The sequence below is a fragment of the Centruroides sculpturatus genome, unplaced genomic scaffold (assembly GCF_000671375.1).
Source record: "Centruroides sculpturatus isolate CEXI.00-Female unplaced genomic scaffold, Cexi_2.0 scaffold634, whole genome shotgun sequence".
Classification (NCBI taxonomy): domain Eukaryota; kingdom Metazoa; phylum Arthropoda; class Arachnida; order Scorpiones; family Buthidae; genus Centruroides; species Centruroides sculpturatus.
The window spans coordinates 334142-352177 of NW_019384759.1; positions in this window are offsets into that span (position 1 = coordinate 334142).

An 18036-nucleotide genomic window follows, 5' to 3' on the forward strand; every position below is an offset into this window, starting at 1 on the left:
AATAATAAGACATTTTTCTGTAAAAGTTTTTCATGCAACCGAGTTCATGAAAATTTAATCTATTCATAATTATTTAAATTATATTAACCTTGCCGAACTACCGACAGAAATTATAATTTGAACTCTACTCCTATCCGGCCATTTTTTCCCCTTTCTCTTATGACAGTTCATCCAACTACAAGACAAGATGAATTTTTATTAAATATAAAATTAAATTCTCTTCATATGTTTGTATTAGAATCTTTTTGTGCTTTATAAGTGGGAAAGAATTCATTCTTTACTGACTTATTCTAAAAAATACATTAAAGATAATTGTAAGTAATTTTACATTTAACTGTCATTTTTACAATTTTCTTATATTACTTTCCCGGCTGTTATAACAGACGAAAATATGGCGATCTGGCCAAAAATGACCCCCCGATTTTTATATTTTTGGACTCAGGTGATCTTGACACGTTGAGAAATGCAAAAAAAAAAAAAACGGGGATAATTTCTGTACGTATGCATGCTAGTGGCATAATTGTCTTCGCCCTCTTTAAAGCTTAATAACTCTTGTGCTTTTTGCCGAAATTTTTTGAAATTCGGCATGATGGCTTGCATATGAGGGACAGTGATGGTATTAAATTTTGGGGGTAAAAGGTTGAGATTGTGAGGAGATAGAGAGATAGAGAGGGTCATATATTTCGAGAGGAGTAGTAGGAGTTAATGATTTTATTCGTTATTAACATTCACACTTTTTCATAAAACTCATCCCTACCCTCAAAATTAAGCATTTTGCCATTTTATAGCAATTAAAAATATAAAAATTTTTTATAACAAAATCTGATAATAGATAGCACCACATACAATTTTATTTTTTGCTTAATAATATAAAAGTTTTTTTCAAATAAAAACTCATAACAGCCAGGAAAGTTACGCAACTCGTTGCTAGATTTTTTCACTAAGCTCGTTATGAGTTCCGTCTAATGTATCCGGAAAACCACTCCGTTCGATAATAACATAATTAATTTCTTTTTCTTTTAAAATTTTCGATTAAAGACATTGTTTTACATTAAAAAGTAAAAAATACTTTTAATTATAAATTTTAATGTTTTAAGTGTTTATTAAAATTATAATGTTTGTTTAAGTAATCAAATCTAATGTGAAAAAATTTCTTTTTTTCTAGTTTTTCTTCTTCATTATCATAGTGTAATGATAATCACAACGTCACAACAGGGAGTGAGAACAATTAATCATAATTTTAAATGTTTATTTAATAATACAAATAAACAGTAATAATAAAAACTGTTATGAAATGAAAAAAATATATATATAAACAGTTTTAAATATTTGACCCATTATTTGTTTGTCACATTAATTTCAATCAGAGAAATTAAGCATTTTATGGTCAACTTTGTCTTAATTCTCCTGAATCATGTAATTTGCATAGGAATAAAAAAAATTAATAACTAATTGATGAGAGAGTTAACATTTGTAACTTATATAAGTGCTGTTTTTTTCTGACATTTTTATGTTATATGTTTATAGGTTTTCATGTTCTTCAGATGTTCTCAATTGTCCGTGTTATTCAGCTGTATTAATGAAAGTTCCTATTTATTTTTGCCAAATTTTCTATTGTTTTCGCACAGTTATCGAAGATAATGAATAAAGAAATTGATAGACTATAATTTCGACTTAAGTGTAATATAGGTAACAATTTTATTGTCACCTTACAAATCGAGTAATATATAAAATAAAATAATCATGTAAATAAAATTAATAATTTTGTCACTTTGTATACTAAGATAAATGTGCTAAATATGGACGTGTTTTTAATATGGTCACAAGTTTGTTTCTCCATTTTTGACAGCCGTTTCTGACAGATGTAGTGTAAAATTACAGTAGGTATTTATTTTTTTGAATGCTGTAGATTATCAAAAGCAGTTTTTTGGACATTTTCCCTTATTTAATAGTTTTAAACCGTGTGACAATTTTCGAAACTTTCTTAGGCTTATGAGTTATTTACATTTCAAGTGCTAGGAACCCACATATTCTTCCTAATATGATCATTATGTCCACACCATAATTCGCTTCTTGTTTTAATAATCTTGATGTACTTTCATTTATTTTGTTCTTACGTATTAAGTCCATTTCGGGTATATTACACGTCCCTCCTCAGTTGGTTGCAATTTCATTAAGAATGAACTACACAGACAAAATTATACAGTTAAAATTAAGATATGTTTTATGTAAATATTGTAAAATTAAATATTTCAATTAACTCACATTATCAACTTAAAAGTTTAATTTAAAAATTTTTTCCTCATTTAACGCCCAACAGCGGACGAGTGGATAAACTTTGAGCATTACAATGACGAGTTACAGCTGAGTACTGGTTGTTATTATTTCTGAGCTATTATATATAACAGAGGAAAAGTATGGCAATAGATCGAAAAATGAGCCTCCAAAATTTTTACATTTTTGGACTCGAAGGACCTTTAAATGCCGAAAAATGTAAAAAAAAAATTGAGTTTTTTTTCTTTATGTATATAGATGCTAGTGTGTGGGGGACACGATTTTGTTCATCTACATTCAAGATGAAAAACTCTTGTGTCTTTTGTCGAAAATTTCTAAAATTTTGAGTTTTAGGGGATTGGCGCTATTAAATTTTGGTGATTAAAGGTCTAGGGATGGGGAGATAGAGGGTGAATCAGGTGTCGTATCTCAATTGGAGTCGGACTTAATAAAGATTTTACTCGTTATTAGCATTTATAATTATATATATATATAACTCATCTCTAGCTTCAAAAGTAAGCTTTTTGCAATTTTATAATAGTAATATAAAAAATTTTTTAAATGAAATATCATAACAGATGACGCCATCACAATTTTAAATGTGTTTTGCAGGGAAAGTTACAAAACATTTTTTATGGCAGTTATGTATTCTAATTCTAAATTCTCTGCTTGTTTCACACATCCACATATATTTTATTGTATGAGCAGCTATGCTGAAAATTATAAGCTACATTTTATTTTACTATTTTAAAAATAATTTTTAAAAATTTCTACAAGTTGGTCAAAATAATGGAAATTCCTTAACGTGTTCATATTTAGCAGACTTGCTTTATTTTAAATTGCATATCAATACTATTAGTGCGAAGTGGCATTGTATTGTACAGGGTGCCCATAAGTCATGCACTATAGGCAAACTGTAATGTAATGGATTTTTCTGTTTTAGCGTAATGTTCACGCAAGATAAACACCTGTGGAATGGTCTCATGCCATTGGATTTTATCTGTGGATTCATTTGAAGGCAAGATGTGTGAATGATAGGATAATCCATCGAATCTCTGTATGCAAGAAGATGCAATCGCATCGAACATATCATGTGAATAGCTATTTTGCCTATGGTGCATGACCGACGGGACATCCTGTATATTTTAATCTATTATATTGATAATAATATAATGTAGCTATTTTATAATAAAAATAATTTTTATATCGAAAAATATTTTTATATTATCGATCTAGCAATAAAAAAAACTTAGAAATGAGAATCTAGCAATAAGAAACTTAGATATAAATCAAGAAATTCTACTGTCAGTATGACAGTAGAATGTTTTTGATTTATATCTGGTGAAAATCTGTGTAAAATATCAATATTTATTTTTTTTTCTGAAATTTCTATTTTGTAAAAAAAACGTATTTTTTAAAATTAAAATATTTACTTGCAATAACAACGTGTTTAAATTATGGAAAAAAATGAAATCATAAAATTCATTATTTTATACATTTTTCCGCATTAATATTGAAGCGTATTATTATTTTCGGTTTGCTAATATATTTATCTGTATATAAAAGTCTAACTGGGTAGAGAGTTACGTCAAATTTTCAAATTTATCTACATTAAATAATGAAAAATAATAGGAAGAGTTTGACAATTAAATTTGCCATTGTCACATTTTAACTGTTAAATATGCTTTTGGAATCTGAAGTAAAATCGAATTTTCTATATAAAATGAATTTTTATATCATTCAACACAATATAATCAATTAAATTATACAATAGTTCTATCCGTATCATTTGCCGAAGACGTCTGATACAAATTTATCCTTTACCTTAATAGGCTGTGACGTGTTTCGGCTTTAAATTAAGAGCCATCATTAGATAGTACACAGTTAAATATATTGTTTTAAATTATTATGTGTACTGTCTAATGATGGCTTTTAAAGCCGAAACACACCACAGCCTATTGAAGTAAAGAATAAATTTGTACCAGAATTTTTTGGCAAATGATACGGATAGGACTCTATATAAGATAGTTTAAATATATGTACTGTACAGTACTTTATTTCCACATTTAAGACATGTAATCATCAAGAAATCTGTAAGGATAATTAAATCAATATGCTCTTAAATCCGAGTATAAGTTTGCTCTAGTACATGGGGCAAAATCAATGTTATATACAGTACGCTTTTATAAGGCATCAAGTGGCAAGCATTTCTAAAGAAAATAAATGGAAGTCTTTATATGTTTTTACTTCATTAATGAACTTATCTAACAATCTGTTTCTTAATGCATATTGTTCTGCATTGTTCAGATATTTCTTATCTGATCCATTCTTTTCTGTTTAGTATGAATAATGAAAATATTGAACATTTAATAAGAAATATTTAAAATAGAAAAAGAAAATGATTATTTATAACATCGGGGATAAAATATAAAATCAGGGGAGGAAGAGATTGGATGTACATCTTTTATTACAGAGTATAGTTTTGCAGGGTCGTATAGAGTAAATATGAAAAATTTGATGCAGATCGGTCAAAGGGTTTAGAAGTTTACAGACAACAAACGAACAAACTAACACATTCTATTTTATATATACGAAGTATATATATGTTATGCAATGATAATTTAGGATGTGCATTATTAGATAGTAATTTAAAATTAATAAACAATCTAGCAAAATTTAAAAGAAAAATAAATATAATTTATGTAAAACAAATTGTTGCCTTTATAACCCAGAGCAATATAATGTTTTATTAGAAGAGATAGTATGAAAAATAAAGGATAATATTGTGGTTCACAAGTTGATTTACTTTTGTAATTTTTTGTTTTACATTTTTATGTTTTAAAGAGGTCATGAAAATATCTTTAATTAGCTAGGACATTTCTTTGACAGATTATAATTATAGATAATTTTAGTGAATGATGATTAAAATGCAAAAAAAAAAAAAATGTTTTTACAATGAATTTTATCCTTGTCATTTGTTCAACAAGGTAAATATATTACATAGTGAAAATAAATAACAATTTTAATATTTGTATTATTATAGGAAATATTATGTAGATTTTTAAAGACTTTTCTGATATTTCAGTTTCTCCAATCTTCAGATTGTGTATATCTTAAAGTTCAAAGGATAATAAACTCAATAATGTTCAGCAGTGTCTTTTATAATGTTCATAAGCTAAACAGACTAGAATAGAGCAGCGATTTTCAACTGGAATGCCGCGACATTTTAATGTGCCACAAAGACACTTCAGTGGTGCAAGGAATAGATTGATTGAATATGGTAACCATGGGCGTAGCCAGGAAGGGGCATGGGTGGGCACGGCCCCCCAGTTAACCTGGTACCCCTCCCCAGAAAATTACAGCCAAAAAGTGTTGAGCCGATTTGCAAAAAGAAATAAAAAGCTGAAGCTAATTTAATTGGGTGTAGTGTACCCACTGAAAGTCTATATCAGGCATAGCCAACATACGGCCCGCTTAATGAATTTATGCGGCCCGCGATTAATCTTTGACTTAACTTCAAATAATTGCTAAAATGGATTTGCGATAATTCCTTATATCCTCACAATGTGAAGTGATAGAAAAGTTGAGAAATTCTGACCCCTAAAAAGAAAAAGGTCAACGGCTCTCTGTGCCCAATGTGAAAAGTGTATCTGTAATCTCTATGTACAGTTTAGTCTCTACGGGTTAAGACATTGCTAGAGTTTGATATTAATGTTACGAGAACGTATGATTATGATTAAAAGAAGTTTCATATTATATGTGTGTTAAATTATTGTCGATTCCTATGGAAATTTCATTTTAATGAACAATAATTTGAAATAATTCAATTTTGTGTCAGGCTGGCTTCTACTAGGCCTCCATAACAAAACTCTGGCTACGCCAATGATGGTAACACAACACTTGAGCAATCTGTCTAAAGAGAGTGCCTTACGGGAAGACTTTCTATGGGAAACTGGTGTCAGATACACAAAGAAAACTCCGGAAACTCTACGCAATCAAGCACCAACCTGCGACCAACTACAGGTGTTTAGTGGTGTTATCCACTCGGGCACTAGTTGGCCCACTAAATAAAGTTTTATGTAGTGCCATAACACTTATTACATTTATTAGTAAAATTACTAAAAGCAGTGATGGATCTGCTATGAAAGTAATGAAACAAACTTTATGGTTTTAACCCCAGTAGATTTCTGGAACAACTTTTTTTTTAATGAGTGAAGTTTTCAACAAAATCCATGGAATTTTAAGCATTTGTTATTAAAATAAGGCTATTTTAATGACAGAAACATATTCCAATGGGCTGAAGTACTTAGTGTTGACCTTAGAATATGCTTTAATTACTATTTTATATAGCTTCTAAATGTCTCTGTAATTAGTTAAATTAAAAAATTTTTTCGGGAGCTTGCAATATCCGATTCTCCAGCAATATGGGCTCTCTGAGGCTCGCCCGAGTTTATTCATACTAGCTGGCAGCTGGATCCTTGATTCCTTCGTTGGTGCACAGCTTAACAGTTCTCTACTTTAACACTTAAGCTAGAACCCAAAAAAGGCAAAAGGACCCCATAACAGTTCAAGTTTTAGAGTAAACTGCCACTGACTAAAAGCGTAATAACTCTACACTGATAAAGAAGTAGGGGTACCACAAGAAAAATCACTAATTTGGTAGTGTCAACGTTAGAAAAAGATTGAAATAACATGGGTGTAGATCTCACCTTACAAGGGTACAGTTTTTCACGATTTAAAATTATTTAACAGATTATAATTAGGGTCACAATAAGTGTAAGTTGTAAAAGAGATGTAATTTGATTAATATTATTTTTAATTGGGTCATGGTTGCAACCTCCAGCATTTATTTTTTATCATATAGAATCAATTTTACTGTTTATAAAAAAAATTCAATAATTGTAATTGATTACAATATGTCTTTCCTCGGTAACGTTATAACGAGATGACATTGAGGACTTGCTGTAATGCCATTTAAAAAATTATTTGTCATCTTTTAAATGTATGGAAAAGGAAAATTAAAAAATTAGATAATATTTTGATTCCTAGATAGATTAAAAAAAGGTTTTTATTTAAAATTTCATATATAATTTATTTGCGTTTTGAATTAAGGTAAGAAGCGCTTTGTTTCAGCTTTTGTTTTGTCCCAGATTTTAGAACTTTTATAAAATTCTTTATCACATAAACTTTTAATTCTACCCAAAGGCTATGGTTTTAATAGGAAGAATGCAAAGAAATTTAGAAGGAATTAATCCAAAAAATCACGCGATAATAAGTAAAAAGAAGCAAACAAGGTCAAGATGAAGTTCGGCAAATTTACTGTTTTTTCTATTTAAAGTGTGTATATAGGCCTATATTAATGTACAAACTCTAAATATATAGGAATATTTTCGACAATAAAATCATTCAATTAATTTTTCTAAATGCTTGACAAATATTTTAAATTAATATCTTTCTCAAAGCGTATCAAGTATTGTACATTGCTGAGTGGTGTATATTATTTCTTGTCATACACGTACAAATTAACGAATTTATATGAAATTTAATAACATTTTAAATAACTAAAAAAATTACTTAAAATTCTTGAATTGAGAGAGTTTTATATATATATATATTATATTATTCTTCGAAATTAAGAAAATTTATTAATTAATATGGTTAAATTTACTTAAAATACTTTTAAATTTGATTATCATTAGCTTTATTTTTATTGATAAAATAGTGACTAGATTCAATTCTATTTATTATATTAATGAAGTATTTACAGTGTATAATAACTTATTAAAAATCCAAAAACGAATTGCTTAATTTTCCCGACAAGAATTAAAATTATGCGTGGCGTCATCTGGTATGAGAATTTATTTTAAAAATTTTTTATAAATTATTATAAACTTGCAAAAAGCTTAATTTTGAGGGTAGGGATAAGTTTTATATTTATAAAAAATTGTAAATGTTAATAACGAGTAAAATCGTCATTAAGTCCGACCACACTCGAGATATGATACGACCTCACTCTATCTCTCCACCCCTCGACTTAAAACCACCAAAATTTAATAGTAAAAATCTTCTAAAAGTTTTCTGAAAGATTTCAGAAATTTTCGACAAAAGGAACAGGAATTGTTAAGCTTCAAAGTGAGTGAATAAAATCGTGATCCCACACATAAACATCCATACATAGAAAAAAAAATCCCCAAATTTTTTCTGTATCTCTGGCGGTTTCAAGGTTCTCCGAGTCATAAAATGTATAAATCTTGGAGGGGGTCGCTTTTTACTAATATTTCTACTTTCCCTGCTGTTATATGTAACAGTAAGGAAAGTAGAAATTACCACATTGAACTATAGTTCCTTGTATTTATATTGTATTTTATCAGTTTCTAACATAGCCTAACAACGTTCAAAATGATCTCTGCATCTCGAAGACACAAAACGGACAGGGTTCTATTGTTTAAGAGTGAATCGTTTGCTGGAACTGCCTCAAATGGGTCTATAATTCATGTTTTGGAGTAGACAGTGATGATGTAGGTGCTGTTTTCATTTGTGAATTTTGTCGTTAATTAAGCAAAAGATTTTTACTTAATCTTTTAAATGTTTTTAAAGCAAGTTTTATTCATGTGCAATATAGCTAATTTGGATAAATAATTTGGTCCGTTTTGCCCCGGGATCAGAGCAGAAAGGACCAAATTGCATGATTTTTTATCATAAATAACAATTACCGTGTTTAATTTTTAGTAGTTCTGCGAGAAATGTTACATTGTAAAGTAGTTTAAAAAATAAACTTGTTTATTTTCAAAATTATTTATATATATTTTATTATTTTACAACCCTTGAAACCTTAAGTCTTCCATTCTGCCCTGGTTTTCCCTATTCGCTGTTGACCTTCTGGAGGAAGCGATAGCCCTATAAAACCCATTGTCTGTTACATTCAAAGATGAAGTGATAAACTAGAAAACGAACTTCATATAAAATTATGATGAAATACAAGTTTATATTATATACGAGGAATTCCCTGTTATTACAATGCTTCATATCAGGGTTTAAACAAAGCTGCCAAGTAGACATTCTATGCATTTTTGATACCTTCAAATTCTGAAAATAAAATTTGATTATTTGATCGAAAGTCATTATATAGGAGTGTGTAAAATCGGAGGTTAAACTATAATAATGCTTGTTTTAACGGTATGTTTGTTTTATTAAATTATGGCAACGCAATGTACCTAGGGGAATGCCTTCCGGGAGGTCTTTATAAGGGTAACTAGCCCTTATTCAGGCGTTACAGACGTGGAGAAAACCCGGGAAACTCCACATGGCCAGCCCGCCCTGGCGAGGCACGAACCCACGACCAAACTATCAGTGTTTAGGAACAGATCAGCTTGGCCACTGGTGGGCCTCTAACAGTATGTACTGATGGGCGTTATCTTTGGNCCGAGATTTGCTAGATGAACTTCAGCTTAAATTTTCGAATTCTTCACTTTATTTCAATTTTTAGAGGACTAAAAAAATACTAAATTTGCTTGTAATCCGCTTGTAAAATTTATAAGTATCATCAGCAGGCCTATAAAAAATTATATGTGGAGAAAACCCGGGAAACTCCACATGGCCAGCCCGCCCTGGCGAGGCACGAACCCACGACCAAACTATCAGTGTTTAGGAACAGATCAGCTTGGCCACTGGTGGGCCTCTAACAGTATGTACTGATGATGATTAAAGTAAGTTGTTTAAACATTTTTAATATTAATATTGATATCATATTTAACTTTCAACGCAAAATATTTTAACGCATTTGTTGTTTGCTAGGAAAGTTAATAGTGCATTTCTCTTTTAGCACCCTGAAGCAAATGTCTTCTACGCTTCTGGTGTTGAACCCAGAAAACTCTTTTGTAAACATTAATTCTTCATTTTCCACTTTCTAAGGGAAAGCGGTCCTTATTTAGGTCTCAGACGTTAAGAAAACCGGAAGACTGCACGTGAACAGCCTGTTGGTGAGGCGCGAACCCTCGACTATTGTTCAGTAGTTTTATTCGGGCACTGATAGGCAGGAATGGATTTAGATTAGAATTCTTCTCGCTACGTGATCATCTGACAGAAAATAAATAAAATTACAGTAATGTGAAAAATTATACATAAGTTTTATGAAAAACAATTCTTTAAATTTATATTTAAAGTATTGTTAACAAGAATAACAAGAATAAATTCACTGAAAAACTTTATAATTATTCTATAAATCATTGTTTTTATTTCACAAGTTCTAGAAAATTACAAAGTTAGCAGATTTATAAAACAATAAATTTAAAATCTTTTGTTAAAAAACCAACAACGAGTTGCTTAGCGTTCCCGGCAACATTTGGTGGCGCCATCTGTTATGATATTTTAGTAGAAAACTTTTTACATTTTTAACTATTTTAAATGGCTAAAAGCATAATTTTGAGGGTAAGTATGAGTTCTATATTAAAAAAAAAAAAAAAAAAATTAAATGTTAATAACAAGTAAAATTGTCATTAAGTCAGACCCTACTGGAGTATCTCCAGTAGGGTCTGACTTAATGACAATTTTACACACAACACCCTTTATCTCTCCACCCCTTCACCAAANAGAATAGCCTCAAACGTCGCTAGAGCTCGAATAATCCGATGTGAGATTATTCAATTTTTTATAAACTTGTATAAAAATTCACGACAATAATAGTTTATGAAAAAATTATGTTACAGAAGAGATATTTATAAAGTTTAACAAACTTGTTGACTTCAGAAAAATAAATAGATCAAGTATAATAACTTAAAATCACCGTAAAAGTATTTTGGATAGATTTAATCGTTTTACTTTTATAAAAATTTAATAATCTATATTAATATCTCACGTATAAACTTCAATTTTATTAAATAAAATGAATGTAAACACTTGGCCAACCCCGGATAGAAGGGGGAACCACAGGGTCATCTGGTTCGTGTTCTGGATACAAAAGCCAAAAATTTATATTTTAACTTGGTATAAATTAAAATTTCCGTTAATAAATAGAGAAAAATCCGTGTTTTTTTATTTGTGTTATGGATCTTGAAATTTATGGCTTCTCGAGGGCGTAGGCAGAGCCGGATTTAGACCTAGGCAAATTAGGCAATTGCCTCAGGCCCGTATCTGACAGAGATAAATCAATTTGTAAACTCACATACAAGTAAATAAAATTTTAAGTATCTAGAGAACAATGTGAAAATAGTAACAATTCGCAGCCAGTGCCGGATTTCCCACTAGGCACGTGAGGCACATTGCCTAGAGGACCCGAGTCTCGAGGCCCCGAAACTGAAAAAAATAAAATTTTTACCGTTACAACTGTATATTATAATTTATACATAAAATTTTATAGATATAATTAGATGTTACTTTACGACATTTTAAAATTATGTAGAAGTCTCCCAATCTTGTGTGCCCAGGGCCCGAATGGTCTTAATCCGCTACAATTCGTAGCTTTTCCAATACGGTCAGAGGTAAATATAATAAAAATGATTGATTTTGGGAGACCCGGATCTGAAGTTTCGCCTGGGGCTCGAAATTTCCTAACCCCGCACTGGGTGTGGAATTATAACCACCCACATTTATAACTGGCCTGAACCCCAGTCCACTGACCTCTTCACTCCTCGAATATGACAATAAAAATATATATTAATCACAATTACGTTTGTTAATCTCTTGAATTTCAAGATTTATATAACAAACTATTGAGGAAATTTCGTAATAAATAAGTAAAAATTAACTTATAATAAAACAATTATTGTACAAAGAAAATTTCTCTTTCAATATTTGTATAGAAAGTTTATATTTAAACAAACAAAAAAAAATCAATTTTCGAAAAGATTAAAAGTAAAAAATAAAAAAAAATTTTTGATGATTATTGTACCGTGGTTGAACAGGAATGTTTCACATTGTTCTAAAATTGCAGCGGTGCCACTGTACTTAAAAGGAAGATAAGAGGGAAAGGAAAATTCGATTTTTCTGTATTAAATGTACAGTATGAAGGAAAAAAATAAACTTTCTGAGAAAAAATCATCGCATAAACTTTTTTAAACTAGATTTTTGTCACAAAACCTTTACATTTTATTGCTCTGAAGGACGCAAAAAACACGCAAGATGGCAAAAATGTTGTACTTGTGCCAAACTAATTATACTTGAAAAATTTAGATTTATGTTCCTGTTTGCAGATTGACAATAAACAAGTCACGTTTTTTTCTTATTTTACATGATTAATTGTTTCGCGAAGCATGTAAAACGAGTAAAACAAATGATATATATACAGTCAAAAGTTTCCATACAAAACACAAACCACCCGAAGGAACACAACGATGTTATGTCTGGTGTTACGTCTGGTGTCTGGACACGCTACAGACATGTCTGAGATTACGTGCAGACACGCATCTTATGATGCGTGCGTGCACGTAACGTCAGATGTGTTAACAATGCATTGGCCAAAAATAAGAGAGATTGACTTATGCATTCGGTTAAATGGCACTCATATATAAAACCAAACCCTCGAATCATCTTGTATTTTGAATATAAGCTACTTTTATATTTTAATAATTAGATGATTAATATTTGTTGGCTTATATGACGTAAAAATGATCTAAAAAATGAATTTCGGTCGAGGGAACAGTGTTCATGATAACTTTACCTACATATTTTTTTAATATTTTTTGTTAATTTCATTATTAAAAATTGAAATATTTAATTAAAACATCAACTAAAGCTAGTTTAATGTGTTTTTCTCACGCTGAGATAGAAGGAACGTGGAGACATTCACTTTTATAGTACTTCAGTGACCTTGATCTTCAAATATTTTTATTAAGTAAATAGCAAAAAAGGGGTACTGTTCAGCACACTCGTGACATGATTTCATTACCGAAATCTAAGTCCATCAACACTAAAAATAAGGCAGACACGTTCGAATTTCTTCGCTTTCTCTGAAATTTCTCTTACCATTTCTTCGAGACGATTAACTTCCTCATCGTCTCGTTTACAAGTATAATTTTTCTTAATTAATAAATTATTATTTTCCCTACGAGATTTGAATTATAATCTTCATTACACAGTTAAACTGAGTGAACTGTAATGATGGACTTTCGGGTGTCTCGAGTGCTTTGATTTCCATTAAAGAAACAACTTGACCTACTTTAACTATCAACTTGTAGTATGTTAAATGCATTTGAAGATCTCACTAATGGAGATTTGTTAAAATTTATGTTAGAGGAAATTTATTTATTTATTTTTTTCGGACCATGTATGAAATTCTTAAGCCTTCGGGCTTTATTTTGTAAAGGATACAGATGTCTTTTATTCCGGATTTTGTAATTAGGATATTATTTGATTGTTTCCTCGATAGCTTTTACGAAAGGTAAACGTTTGAAAATTAGCCTATCTATATTGTAAAGAATAATTTTTTTCTCTTAAATTACGATTTTATCTGAGTATATTTATTTGTTTTATTTTTCTAATTTCCTACGTGATCTCGCTTAATTTTCTAGAAAAACTTGGATAGGGAATTGGTTTATCGTCTTTTAATTCGGTTTATTATTAAAAATTCAACATTTTCGACCCGAAGTATTGTGAATTGTACATCGTTTTCTGTAATAAATAAGAATACTTTAAGATAAAATCCTTTAATGTGGAGTAAGAAGAATCCTTTCATGTGGAGTAAAAAGAATCCTTTAATATGGATAAGAAGAATCCTTTAATATGGAAATAATCCTTTCCACATCAAAGAATTCTTCTTATCTGTTACACAAAAGAGTTGTAAAGCGCTAAACTAATTTTAATGAGATTTTATATTTAAATTCACTTGATATAACGTCTTTAAACAGCTCTTTCTATTAAAATAAACAAATTAAATTATGTATAATATAATGAAAGTTTTAAAAATTTTGGAAAAATTCATACATAAATCAAAAATACTTATTTAGACTTATATACGTACTGTACATAAATCTACATATAAAAATATAAATTAAATATAATGTATTATGAATGTAGTATAACTATGTACGTGTACATAACATATTATTTCGTTTGTAAAATAAGATTTTTATTTTGTTTCCCCTTACAGAGGTATGTATAATTTAAAGGAATAAACTAATTAATATATGTATATTCTATGTATATTTATAAATCTCTCTACTAGAGAACTATCAGTTTGATATTTTAGAACTATTAGATAATTATATATTTTGAACTATTAGATAATTATATACCACACTCCCACATACATATACACAAGTTACATTACTATTTAGTAATTTAAAATAATTATATTCATATACAGAATCGTGTAGTGCAAGTAAAAGTAGAGTTCAGAGTAATACATCAATTTAATTTATACAACCCAATTAACATATCTGAATGGGTTATATACTTTGGTCTTTAAAGCAATAATCTACCTTCAAATAAAGAATTTTCTAGTATCTTTAATAATACGAAAAATTATGTTTATAATATTAAATATATTATTATTTTGTGTTCTATTCAGATAAAACACTGCACATACCGAACAATGTATTACATACGTATAGATCTACATTGTGTAATTTATCCTGTGTGCATAACTTACTGCACACGGTACGTATTTATGTATATAAAAAATAAATAGATTTTATAATTTTAAATTAAAATCAACAGAAAGTTTTTTTACTGCTTTCAATTTTTATTTGAAAATATAAATTTCTTAACCCACTGCTTCGAAAATAATCGCTTCACGTAGCGAGTTTTTCAGGACACTTTTTAAGGAAAAACAGAAAAAAAGTACATAAAAAACTTAAGAAATAAACTAAATTCGAATCATTAAGTAAATGCTCCGAAAATATAGAGTTAAAAAAAATAAAATAAATAAATAAAACACGTTATCTCCCGAAACCAACCTGACCCTAACTTAGTTTTTTTTTATCTAACATTTTCGACCTCAACCTTAACCTTACGATCTCTGAAATAAATTTTATCCTCATTCCTGAACTAGATAATGCATACGAATTAATTTACTTGTGTAAATATTTTAAATATACAAAAAAAAATTGATTTTCTAACAACAGAATTACATGAAAAATATATCTTCTATCGCACTTGACAATGAACGGAAAGGGATTTCTTTTTTAAAAGTTTTATCACGTTAAAGGATATTTTCCTGGTGCGAAAATATACTTCAAATAACTGAAATAGGATGTCGATTTTAAGGAAAAACTTTTGCACGAGAGGTTAATTAGATTCTTAAGGAAATGTGTCATCATTGTGATACGATTCCTATCCAATCCTCCTCTTAATTTCGTTTAACTTCGTTATTAAAACCCCCATTTATCTGCTGATTATCGACATTAAATGATGTCATACACGAAAAGATCGATTGTAATTTAACTTAAACGTCGATACATAATGTTATAATCGAACTGTAGATAATGTATTCAATATAGGACCGTAGATAATTAATAATTAACATAACAAAAACACCATTAAGATACTATAAAGTGTTATATTATACAGTTCTTTATCGTGTATTTAAAATTAGATTATTAAAAATGAGGTTATATTTGTTTATACGAAACTTACTTGGCTCGAGTTGAATATACTCTTTTAATTGTTTTTTGTATACGGGCGTTTAATGGTTAACACCTTCACTTTTTTATTCTCATTTTATTTATTTTTAGAAAATTCTGCTTAAAAACACCATCAAAAAACCATCAGGAAAGTTAGATTTCTGCTTGGTTAACTTAGAAAAAATTCTGTATAACATGGCTTTAGTGTTTTAATATTACACAGCTTTAATATTTAGTAACTATTATATATTTAAATTTAAATAATAATAATATTTTGATACAAACTATGTAAAAAAATAATAAAATATGATCCAATAAAAACGCTTGAAAATTAATAATTTTATGTGTATTATTTTTTCAAAATGAGTGTAAACAGTCAAATATTTTACTCACAAACATCTTCAAAATTAAATAAAACACAACTGCATCTGTAAAATTTATAAACATCCTACAGAATGTTAAAGAAAATTTTATCTTCATGTTTTTTTAGGAGACGTGTGGGATCTTATTCGTGTCTCTAGTTCTGTATATAAATATAAAATATACATTTATATTTATATGCAGGACCTGCACACACAAATAAGACCCCCACCCTTCTAAAGATACACAATACAGCTGCATTATATTTATTTTAATACATATAGCCCTATGTAGAATTGGAATTATAAATTGAGTTTCACCTCTCTCCTACAGCAATAAAAATATGTGAACAAAATTAATACAACAAATAAAAACTGATTTTTTTACTACTTATAATGTAAATTTTAAGTTATTTTATGTATAGTTGAACCTCAATGACGGACACTCTAAATAGCGGCCATTTTTAAATGTGGCTATTATTTAGAGGTTTGACTGTATATGTTACTTTTGCATTCAATAAATTTTCGGGACTCCAGAACCTTATCAAATAATCTTATTAAACATAAGAAAACATAAATAAAATACATATCTAAAAGCATTATATACATATGAACAAACACAGGCACACAAGGTTCCTCCCTCACAACGCTTCAGTATTTTACTTATATTTTAGACATTTTTTAAATTTAAAATATGCCAATTTGTATGTAAATTACATTAAATTTTTCATTCCGAACAAGTCCAAATTATGAAGATAATACTATAATATATTTTCCAAAATTTACTTCTCCTGTAAAATTGCAAGGCATAGAGTTATATAATCATATTTAAAATTTGATATAATAACCAGTGGAAGATTAAGACCTTTGAGGTCTTAATTTTAGGCACAGAACATTGGAGACCATCTACATAATTTTAGATTATTCTTATTTATTTATCGTTATTGCATGTATCTGTGTACTGTATTTGTATTATTGTTTCGTGTGTTATCTATGTGTGCATTCTTATTGTATATACCTGTGTGTTTATAACGTCCATGGAATTAATTATAAATTATCAATAGGATAAAAAAAAACAGTAAAATATCTTTATTTTTTCCAATTTTAGGGCCTCTGAGACCGGGGGACCCCTCGTGCTCGTGTGACTAGTAGGAAATCAGGCACTGATGATGATGATGTTAATAATAATANAATCTCCTTGAAAAATTTCAGAAATTTTCGATGAAACGCACAGGAGTTATTAAGCTTCAAGCAGGATGAACAAAATCGTGCCCCCCCACACATACACATACACACACTAACATCCATACATACAGGAAAAAAACCCAGATTTTTTGCATTTCTCGACGTTTAAAGATGTCCAAATTATGACGATCGGTCAAAAAATGACCCCCTCCTGCAAGATTTTTACAGTTTTGTACTTAAGGGAACTTGAAATGTCCAGAAATGCAAAAAAAATTCGTGTTTTTTCCTGTATTTATAGATGTGTGTGTGTGGTACGATTGTGTTTACCCTGTTTGAAAGTGCTTTTTGTCGAAAATTTCTGAAATTTTTCAGAGAGGTTTATGTATTCGGATGATTGATGCTATTAAATTTTGGTGGTTAAAGGTCAACAGGATGGGAAGATAAAGGGGGATCGTGCATCATATCTCAAATGGGAACAGACTTAATGACGATTTTACTCGTTATTAGCATTTACAATTTTTATAAAACCCATTCCTGCCCTCAAAATTAAGCTTTTTGCCATTTTATAATAAATTAAAGTATAAAAGTTTTTAATAATAATAAAATATCATAACAGATGGCGTCATACGCGTAGTTTTAAATTTAGCCGCAAAAGTTAAGCA